Source organism: Cyanistes caeruleus, chromosome 3 (genome assembly GCF_971803275.1).
Source record: "Cyanistes caeruleus chromosome 3, bCyaCae1.hap1.1, whole genome shotgun sequence".
Taxonomy (NCBI): domain Eukaryota; kingdom Metazoa; phylum Chordata; class Aves; order Passeriformes; family Paridae; genus Cyanistes; species Cyanistes caeruleus.
This window is the reverse complement of record NC_141703.1, coordinates 83,113,167-83,124,491: the sequence shown is the minus strand read 5'-3', so window position 1 is coordinate 83,124,491 and position 11,325 is coordinate 83,113,167.

The following is an 11,325-nucleotide window of genomic DNA, read 5'->3' as shown; positions in this document are numbered from 1 at the left end:
ACAAGTGCTTACCCCTTGCAAGACTGAATGACCCAACATCTCCTCTTCACCCTTCCATTTACACAGGTTTTAATGAGATTAGGTGCTGGTTTAGTGCTGCAAAGACCTCAGCCTAGATCTTCAGAGGTTTGAATCAGAGAACAACCTATTATCATTACACATGTCACATTTTTATTTCCTAGTTCCACTAGGGCAATAATAATGTATTCTTGAATTTTCTCAGCAAATGACGGTCTAGTTTTATACTAGTTTTCTACTGTCTTTGGATGAATCAGAGCCTTGTTTTCAAGTTTTTGAAAACACTACTGTAATTGTTCCTAACTCTCAATCCTTCTACTCTTCTTCTGTCTTCTAGAAAAATTCAGAAATTAATTTTTTCTAAGCCCTGGTTGTACAAAGAAGACTCATTTCTTTACAGAGGAAGAGTAAAATATTCTGATTTCACATCCATTGTTCTTTGTGCAGAAAATTGTCATCATTGTAATTACAGGAAAATAACACTAAGAGCCACAGTACCATACCCAATTTATCTTTTAATTATTCTTTACAATGCCCCTGAAGAGCAGAATTGTCTTTAGCTTTTTGAGGACACCACTCCTGAAAAGCAAACCGCTCCCCCAACATTACACAGGAAGCTTGTAGTACAGCACATATTTTATCCCTTAAATCCCTGTCTCACACTGTCTACTCATCACAGCAAACATGGCAATTTTTCCACAATGCACAGTAGATGCTGCCTTGCCCAGTACCTAGATTCAGTGATTGCTGTTTCATGTGGCAGCCTACTGTGGACCACTCCCACAGCTGCCCTGACTAAAGTCTGTGAAGAATGCATTTTGCCAAAGCTGAAGAAAGTGGCAATCTCAGCCTCACAGGCAGGGCTCTGTTATCATCAATCTCTATCACAGCAGTTAACCTAACCATCGTATTTCTATTTTTTTCCTAAGGAAAAGAATAAATATTCAGAGTATCATGCTGTTAGACTAAAGTTCAATGAATTGTTCAAAGGCAGAGCACAAAATTTGCTCTTCCAGCTCTTGCTGGAAGTTTTGAAAATAAAATCTGTTTTCAGGTTTAACTTATATTTAATGTCATGTTAGACCTGACACTGCTTCTAAGTGTTGGCTTGGTAAAACCATAAAATTTAAACTAAAGGTGTAACTAAGAGGGATTATAGTGAAAAAAGTTAATACATTTAATTGTAAATATACCTTTTTTTATTATTTTCTTTGTCTAGAAAATAGCAATTTCAGTCATCAAGATAGAAGAGCATTTGTTATTCTGTTATTCTCTCATCTCCTGTTATTCTTCAATGCTGCAAGTCTGCTAAAGGGTTCTGATCATCCTTGAGCCTTTTGGTTTCCATGTTCCCACATGGTATCTCCCAGAAGGTCTTCAAAAGCTCATGTTTTTTCTGCAGCTCCTGCTGTTATTGCTCACATAACTGGTACCACAGTACTGGGGAGAAGCTACAGCAAAACAAACCCAGTGCAGACTTTGGATGGAGAAACCCTGAAGTGCCTGATGTATTGCTGTTTCACATTGTCAGCTATGGCACCAGAGAAGAGCTCTCTGTATTTATCCCGGATGCAGGAACGCAGTAATGGGTGTAATCATACTAAGTGCACATATACAGCTGGCTGTTTTGAAAACACAGCCACAGTCATGGAGTTTGCTTTCTAAGTACTTGGTTTTTATTAATCATTATTTCTTCTTTCTGTTACAATGACTTTTTTAAAAGTTGGTTACTTGTCCGTAAAATTCATTTTTATTTGTTATATGAATTTTCAGTCCTTTGAGATAACTGCCACAAGAGCATCCAGGCAAGTTCTCAAGCAAAACCTACTTAAAGAGTTTCTTGCTTATTCATGTGGTTATTGCTGGTTTAAATTTATTCATTTCTTCTCCAACACCATGTAGAACAAGTAAAATCCCATTTTTAAAATGTTGTTAAATGAAAGAATTGGCAGTCTAAGAAGTCTGAGAATCTGAAAAATGCAAGCACAGCCAGTAGCATTGAGCTAATATCTTCAAAAGGGAAGCACAAGGCAATAAGGAAAGAAGCTACTTACTGGTCTGTTCTTTGAAAGGGACCTCAGTAACCTCTTTCTCATCCAGAAAACTCTGTCAATGCATGGAAAAGAGGTTTAAGGATATATCATAATGCATATATACAAAGGGATGAGGGTGCTGTTAATGACCTATGGTAGTGACAAATTATTTCATCCGCCTGCCTAAGCTCCAACTCAGCTTTGGCAGTCACTGCTTTGGAGAATATCATCAAAGCTTCAGGCATCTCCTGATGCACACTTCACTGCTGAGGAAACAGTGGTCTTTTGAAAACCGTATTCCCCTTGATCTCTGATTTCCAATAGGGAACATTTTATAAATCCCTGAACAGGGACTAGAATAAGTCATGCTGTAAAAGCAAAAAAGTATCTTCTGTATTTTCATCCTCCAAAAATATAGTTTAAGATTGAATAGTACTTGTCACAAATCACAAATTTTAATGATGCAATGTGAAATATTTCAAATGAGACACTTTCATTTCTTCTTTTTTTTAAGGGGAAATTTTATTTTTAAACTGGATATATTTGCTCTAAATGATGCAAAAAGCATAAAAAAATAACATGAATTCTTTGTGCTTTGATGAGTCAAACTGAAAACAAAATCATTTGGGATCAACTAAAAATAAGTTTGAGTATTTTGATGTGCCATCTGTGTCTCTAATAAACACAAAAGACACTGTTTAATAAATTTTATTTTGTATAGGTATAAGTATGCCCCCAAGTTCTCTCCCCCTTGTTAATTTTCCTTGTTTTCCTACATGTCTAGGTTTATGGCCTTCCCTACTTTTTCTGTCTCCTCACACACACTCTTTCTGGGGTTTTTCATGTGCAAACAGAAATTAAACAATGCCACAGCCCAACTTTTTAAAACTCTCAGTTCAAACCAGACTAGATAGCAGGAAAAATAAGTCATCCACACCATCCCTCTTCAAGCAGTGCATCACTGCTACAATACAATTACATTATGTAACTGAGGTTGGTAAAAAGCAGTTCACACTGTAAAAGTTTCTGAATAATAACAGACATAATAACATAGTGCTGACAGATCCTGACTGACAGAAAGAGATAGGCCTTCCCATTAAAAGAAAACATGGAAGTTAGTGAAGATGACAGTGGTAATAATACTGTAAAGCTCAGCTTCTGGCCCTTTGCATTTTAGAGATGATAAAATTCTGTTACTTTTTATATATGAGTATATACTCTCATATAAATTTCAGAATTGAAACACTTAATCTAATTAACTGCTTACCCTCAAAGGAACTCACTTAGCATTTGTGTTAAGGCTTTTTCACTCCATTTTCACCTGCTTTTCTGGAGTACCAGAAGCTTATGGGAAGAGGCAAGGGACAAGAAAGCCAGTTAATCCCTTCATGGTCTTTCAGCATCAAAGCAAAAGAAACCTAACAGGACAAATACCAGCAGACTCAAACCCAGTGCAAAACACTTTAAGTAGACCCATATACTTGTATATATACATATAGATAAATGAGCATTATGGCTCTGATCTGCTGCATGCTGACATTTCCTTGTCAATTGTTGTCTGCTTGTACTCCTATCTACTGACAATTGGTGGAAATGGGTAGCTGCTGGGAAAGAAGCCATTTGCCCACCTTCTAAAAGAAACATTTTGCTTTAGAATTTTTCCTGTGTGTGCTGAAGTGACAAATCACACTAATTTAGGCAACCAATTGAGAAACTGGATGCCCTTTGCACTCTATTGACATACTGCAATCATACCTGCCCACATTTTCTACTAGAATTATTTTTATCAAGGCATGGAGGCATTGTTTTATATTAAATAATGTCTTTAGGCTGGTTTTAGGTGCACTGAAATCCACTCCTGGCTCTATCTAAAGCAGAAGAAATACCCATTATTCATTCCTGCCTCAGTTTCCCTGTTTTCAATAAAGAGTATGCTCCTGCAAGAACAAGTTAACTCTCACCGTGCATTTGAATATGACCTGACATCCATATTTTAACTCACCTTAGATTTCCTGCTATCCTCAGAATATTCTAAATATTCTGGAATGTTCTGAATATCCTTGAATATTTTGAATCTCCAAAATAGAGCTATTGATGACTGAGGTCCAAATATTTATCCTATAAATCACAACATAAGCAAAGAGCTTGCTCTAAGTTCACTCGTCTCTGCTTCCCTGCTTCCTCAAGAGAAGATGCAGGCAGAAAAGGTTGTTTTTGCAATATGCTCTGAGTTCCAATAAATTTGGGTTATGAAGTTCCAGCTGGGGTCTGAATTACAAACCTAAACATTACCTTCCAACCACTGCAGTGTGTTAGTCTTGATAGAGCAACAGCATTTCCTGGACCTTTGCTGACCCCTCATGCAACAGCAGCAGAGCATATTTCCTGCTGTGATATTGAACTGCACTTGCAGAACTGACTTAAACAGGGTACAGTCCTCCATTTTCCCTGCAGAGGATCTAAAGAATTAGAAGGATTAGTTTGAAACCTCGGTTGCAGAATGGGATCTGGCAGTCTGTCTTAGTACTTGATAATTTTCACAACCCTAGTTTTGCTTTCAGATTGTTTCCGAACCATATTTTAAGCTTAGTCCCTCAGCGGGCAGATTTCACAGCACCTCTAAAGGCTGAACTCAGGAACTCCTCTCTCTTAGGTACAGTAGGTCACCTAAGTGCATCAATTTGAAGTTTTTGTGGCTGCCTAGCCATTCCACCCCTGGAAGGAGGGGGGTCTGGCTCTGAACCATCCAACATCCCATAGAAAGACCTAAGGAGGGAACACATGGGGTAATACAGACTTTCAAAGCACTTTGCACAGTTTTCATTAGCAAATCTCTATGCATTTTTATTATTCATAAGATTGAATCTGAAGAAAACTAAGCCAGAAGCAGAACAGTTTGGTTTCTGCATAAAGAATCACCCAGACTCCAAGACTGGAGTTATCTCCTGTCTTTCTGCATCCTAGTGTATCTCACTCCCAGCTGTAATTCTGCAATGCAGAATGTTATAAAAGGTCTCTAAAATAAAACCTCATGATTAAGAAACTCTCTTGGAATACGCAGCTCTGCATGCAAATACTCCTCACTGTGAAGGGCCTACACCTTCCTCCTAGAAAAAAGTCTAGAAGCACTGGTACAATGTGAGAGGCAAATGGCCCACTAGGTATTTGGATAATTTCAGCATAGCCTGGCAAGAAATAAGCAGAGAGACTACAGAACACTTTAAAAGTGTTTTTCAAGAGCTGAGTGAAGTTCAAGTGCACTTCAAGCTGGAGGAGTTATGACACTGTTTAAAGCTTACTCCACGAAGATAATTTATTTGTCACTAGAGAATTATTATTTAAAGTGTTTTCTGATACATAAATATGTCACAGGCTTTTCTCTGAAAGCAAAAAGGGCTCACATTTGCTTTAAAAGTATGTTCAGAATCCTCAGAGCTGTAAGACTTCCACAGCTGCTACTGACCTGGAGATAAAACGTGGTTCTCCAGACCTGTCATTGCATGCCTGAATGAAGAGCAAATAAAGGTAGAGGCAAAGCAAGAGCAGAGAACTTCTCATATATGGCACAGCCATATATGTCTGCAGTGAGATAACTGAGGTACTCCCCTGTGAGACAATGCAGCAGTGCTTTTAAATAATTCATTTATTTTCCCTAATTATTATCAAAGCTTATGTCTCAGATCTCCACTTCAGAGTAGAAAGAAGTACTTTCCACTCACAAGGACCTTTCAAGTGTGACCTACTAGGTGATTTTCCCTACCTTTTTGGATTTGGCCAATATCAAATAAGAAAAAAATGAAAGGAAAACCCCACAGCACCTTAATTATAACCTCTTCCTTGTAACAGAAGCCACAAAACCTAAAGAACACATTTTGGCTACCTCCCTTGTGGATATTTCAAGGTTGAATTGTAGCAAATAATTAATAGCTACTGGCATGGGTAGAGCTGCTGCTTCTAATCAAGAACTTGAAGTTTCTCCAGAAACTTGTACTGCATCCCTGGCAATGAGTTTGTTACTGAGTGACAAATTTGGGATAAAGGAAAAATAAGCATACAAAATGTTTTTGGAATTTACCTCATTCTGCTCTCCATTGTCATGAAACTATTACTTCATCTGTTCAGGATCATACACTTTTTATTTTGGGGAGTTGTAGGACTGCAGTGCTAGGTACCAGATCTAAAGAATTAAATGTAACAGAATCTTTCAGGGAGGTTGCACATCTTGACTATAGTTGAAACATAGTCCATCATATTTCACAAGATTAATAGGAGTTTAATTGAACCACCAGAAGATATGTCAGACGAATAATGCACATAATGGCACAGCTGTTAATTCTTCCTCTTCTATGTCTGATCCAATTCTCACTCAAAAGGATTCATTCCAATTAGTTTAACAGAAGATGGATTGGACCCACAGAGTGGATCCAAATTACAATGAAGGGCCCAGAAAACCTTTGCTAATTTCTGTAAGCAGTAAATAGGCTCCTTATTAGTATAAATTAAATTGGTACTGAAATGTATTGAAGTAGTAGAAAAGATTTTTCTTTGTCTTTGCAGAAAAATGAATTTTATTCTATATTATTTTTTCCAGATTGATCAGAGTTACAAAAATACAAACAGTGCTATTCAGAGGTCAATGCATTTTGTACCAAAGCCTAGGAAATATTACATCTTTGTCAGAAAGAAAACCCATTTTCCAAGTCTAATAGAGCAAAATGTTCCAGTAATAACATAGATTGGTAGAAATAGAAATGAAAAAAATCTCAATTAAATTTCCTTTACATATCCATCAGTCTAAAATCATTATTTAAACTTTTCTTGCCGCTCTACTTTCTACTTTGAATAGCCTAGAATAATAATCCTTAACAGAAGCATAAAAGAGAATGATGCCAACTGAAAGGCTCAGTGGATGGAAAGTTGGACTCTGATCTTATCTGTGACTTTGATTCATAAAGGCTTGAGCAAGAATCAGCGTGTTACAGACTTGGATGTTTACAGATGTCTGTGTTTGTCTTCATAAATTTATTTCCCTAGATTCTTTTTATTGGCAGAGGAAAGACAGAGGATTTTGTGGAGCATTGTTCATTCCAGCTATTTTTTACATTTACCTCAGAAAGAGCTGAGTCATATCTCCAAGGTGCCTAATTCTCTCTAATGACTATAAAGACTTTCTAGACAAGCAGCTTAAGTTTATACATCCATATCTGCATGTATAAATCCTACTTAGGGTAGTCCTCCACCTTTTTTTTTTTTCTTTTGATTCTTCCCTGTGCTCAGATGTTCAGCTGTTCCAGACAAGTATATATTTAGCTGCAGAGAAACTTTGTCTCATACAACTTTGAATATTAGAGAGACAGTACTCATATACTCCATGCTTTGAAATGGCAGCAGAGAGATGTAGTGGAAGCGTTATTTCTTTATGCAAAGGACATTCCACATTTTTTTCTAGTAGTGTCACATTAATACTGCTATGGGTAGATTTTTAGGCTTTTCTCTAACCCTACTATTATTCAAAAATTATGTTGCTTTTCCTCAAGATTCAGTTACATTGGGTTGTTCCTCTTTGCCTTATTGCCCTCCTGGAACTCTACAGCTGAGCTGCGCCCCAAATTCTCTACCAGCTGTGAAGAAGTGAGTGCATTTTCCTCCTGCTCCCCTTTCCACAGTACTCACATCAGCTCCAGTTTTCTTCTGGAGGAAAGATACTCTGTTATTCAACTTCTCAGCTACCTCTGCCTCCCTTTATTGCGCTTGCTTTTGCTTTCCCAAGCCTTTATTAAAGTAGTTCCAGCATTATTCCTAAAGGAAAAAAATATTAATACTTATGAAGGATACCTTATTAAAGGTTACTTGTGTGCCATGCCACTAAAGTGGAGCACATAGCTTCTTCCCAACACTGGATGGCTGCAGCATGCTAACTATGCTATACTGTGACATAAAATGTTATAGATCACCTCTCCAGCTTTAAGGTTTACTTGTTTTCTTTCAGCAAAAGCACTCTGCAACCCCAGTCCCTCTGGGTTTTTACCCATATTTGTATTAACTTTTACAGCAGAAGTCTTCTTCATTGATCATTAAGGCTGAACCAGGGATATTGCCTACAAGTTCAGAGGCAGCAAAAATGTGCAAGTGTCTGCTTGTGTTGTATATGTGATTAACTTTTATGGTGAGGAGGGAGTTGATCTTATATCTTCTTCCCTATCAAACTATTTTTTAAGAACAGAATCTATTTCTTCATCCTCTTTCACACCACATCAACTTAAGCTATCTTTGAACATGCAGTAGATCTTTTCCACCTCTAATTTCTGAGATTTATTTACTGATGCCTATGGCAAGGGAAGAACAAAGCAGTAAGTACAATATATGACTGTTAATAGCTGCATTTCAATGCTGGTCATGTTTGAGCCTTTTACTGCTGGGTAATAATAACTTCTTTATGAATGTTTGGAGATAACATACGTCTCATCACCTTGCTCCTTATGGGGTGGAACTGTAAACAAAATATTTTATATGAGTACTTGCTATAAAATTTAAAATAAATCAAGTTACTCTCTTAGCCTGGTTAAAAATACTCTTTCCACAGGTTGGTTTCACCCTCTTTCTCCAGGAAAAAGATCAGTTGCATAGATATCACACACAGTATTACCTCTCGTATTTTAAAAATTATTTGGATTTCAAGCTGCTTAGAATCTTCTGGGGAAGTAGGGCTTATTAATGCAGACCCAGAAATATACTAACATATAGCTCTTGCACTGTAGATGCTTTACAGCATGGGCAAAGGAGCTCTTATCTGTTTGCACCGTCCTGAGGAGCCATCTTGATTGTCTGGCTATCAGATGGTGAGACAAAGCAGATTCCATTTCAAGACAATTACAAGATGCCACTGTAGCCATACAATCTTGATTCAAAGCTCTCTGAAGCTCCAATTCAGCCTCCCTTGGCTTTGATGGCATCTTCCTCAAAGATGTTTCATTGCTTCTTCATATTCCAAGTTCCTTTGAATTCAGAATTTAATTCTGTGAAAATGCAGATACAGAAAAAAATATGGCTCACCTGTGTCAATGTAAACTGTTTTCTTTCTCCTTAGAAACACATCAAAATTATTTTGGCTGAACTCATTCAATTGGAAAAGTAGGAGCTGACTTTGAGGGCTGCCACATTGGTCCCAAGTCCAAGACAGATGTGTATCTTGGTCTAATTTATGCAAAGTCAGTATCTAAATGTTCCAAAAGTTTTTCTTGCACAGATTCAAACTATTTAGCTTGAAGTCACATATCTAAGGAGATTAATTGCTATAGGTTCCATTCATAAGCAATTGATAAGTACAAGTTTCTCTAGAGGGCAATGAAATCTGTTAAGATTATAATTGTCTGTTGAAAGTACCTACCCATACACATTAACTATATAAAATTATAAGAGTGGTGACAATTCGTCATGTAAGCAACTCAAACTGACACCCAACTTTTTGTGGAACAATCCTGGATGTATTTTTAGACTTTGCATCAACAGACATTAGAATCATAGAACAGAATCATAAAGGTTGGAAGAGGTCTTTAAGATCATTTTTGCCTGACATCCTCTTTGTTGGTAAGCATTGCTCCTGAGCTAGGAGGAGGCTATCCTTGAACATCAACCAGATCTCTCCAGCACTTTCCACCTAGGGCTTTATCCCATGTACCAAGAAAATCCCTTAAGAGGTCAAGTTCTGCTCCTCTGAAGTTCATGCTGAGCACCCTCTCCACTGCCATAAGGGTTCTAAACTCCACTAGAGACTCCCACACAGAATCCTCAGCTGTCAATAGTGGAAGAGAAAGCAGAGTGTCATTACCTACACACTATCTGAGAATAAGACCTGCAGAGAGTAGAGTGAGACAGCCTGGCTGCAACTCACAGGAAGCTTAGTACGACAATTTAATTTATTTTTTTTAATTTTTATATCTTATATTTCTTTGTTTCTCTTACCTATGAAATATTCTGCCACTTTTTCACTTTGTTTTCATTCTTGTTGGGAGTTGTATGTCTTTAATGAGAGAATCCTTGCTATAGATTTTGTCAAAAGGATTTCTGTAGCAAAAGAAACATTTCTGTTGCTCCTTACTCCCACTCAGAACATTAACAAGAGCAGGATAATGGATTCCTATCTATGTGCCGTGACATTCTCCCTATAAAAACGCATATACAGTACAGTGCTTCTAGCTTGCTGACAGCTACAAACTGTTTTGTTATTGATAATATGATATCAATATATTATGATATATCCTCAGCATTTGTTCTCAACAACAAACCATGCCCTACACTGAGGGTGTTACATTTTAATCTCCTCTGGGAGCAGAGTAATGTTTAAAGGAGATGTAAGGCCTCTTCTATGTCAATTTTCTACATTAAAATTCCATTGAAATGCTGCTAAAACCTAAGGTACATATTACAAGACTGGACATTTGAGGACAATGAAGATGGAAGGACACAGAACACTATGTGTTTTCTGAATTTTATGCAAAGCTTTTTTTCCTTCATCATACTACATTTCATGTATTTGTGATGTTTTGATGTTGCATATAGATAAACTGTAGGAAATTCAAGATCAAACATAACAGGGTAAGGACATGTTTGATGCTAGTTTTTAAACCTCAGCTGTGAAATTTGATATCAGTAAAACATTCAAGAATAACTATCAAAATTAACATCAGTGAGTTCTTACTAATGGGAAGTAAAGATGGCAAAATCTGCATCTCTTTTTCTCTGCTCAATACATGCAGAATTACAAAATCAAGGAACCTAGAGTGAGGAAACACCAGACTGGTTTTCCTAGTCATTGATATACCACACTCAATTTGCTAAAGTTTTCTAGAGTTACTATGTTCTATACATCTACAAAAATGAATTTTAGCCCTTCAAATACACTGATATGCTGGAAAACAAAACCTCTCCCTGTGGCTTATAACACCGTCCTGTGTAACATCTGAGTTACTAGGAGAAGCTTTGCGTTTTTATGACTGAATTCTTCCCCAAAGCTTCCCTGGTTCTAGCCCCATCTAAATATTTTAATAAGACTACTTGAAGGGGAAAGAAAAACAACACTGTAATTGTAATATGTTTATCCAAGATATTTGCCCAATGCTTTTTCCAAAGTTGAAACATTAGAATATATTAAAGGTATAAAAATACATTAAAACACTCAATTAGGAAAGTTAGTGCGATGACAGAAAATATTTATAAGAAAGGTAGGTCAGTGTAGCTACACTGACATGAGTGCAACTGCACTGATTTATACCAG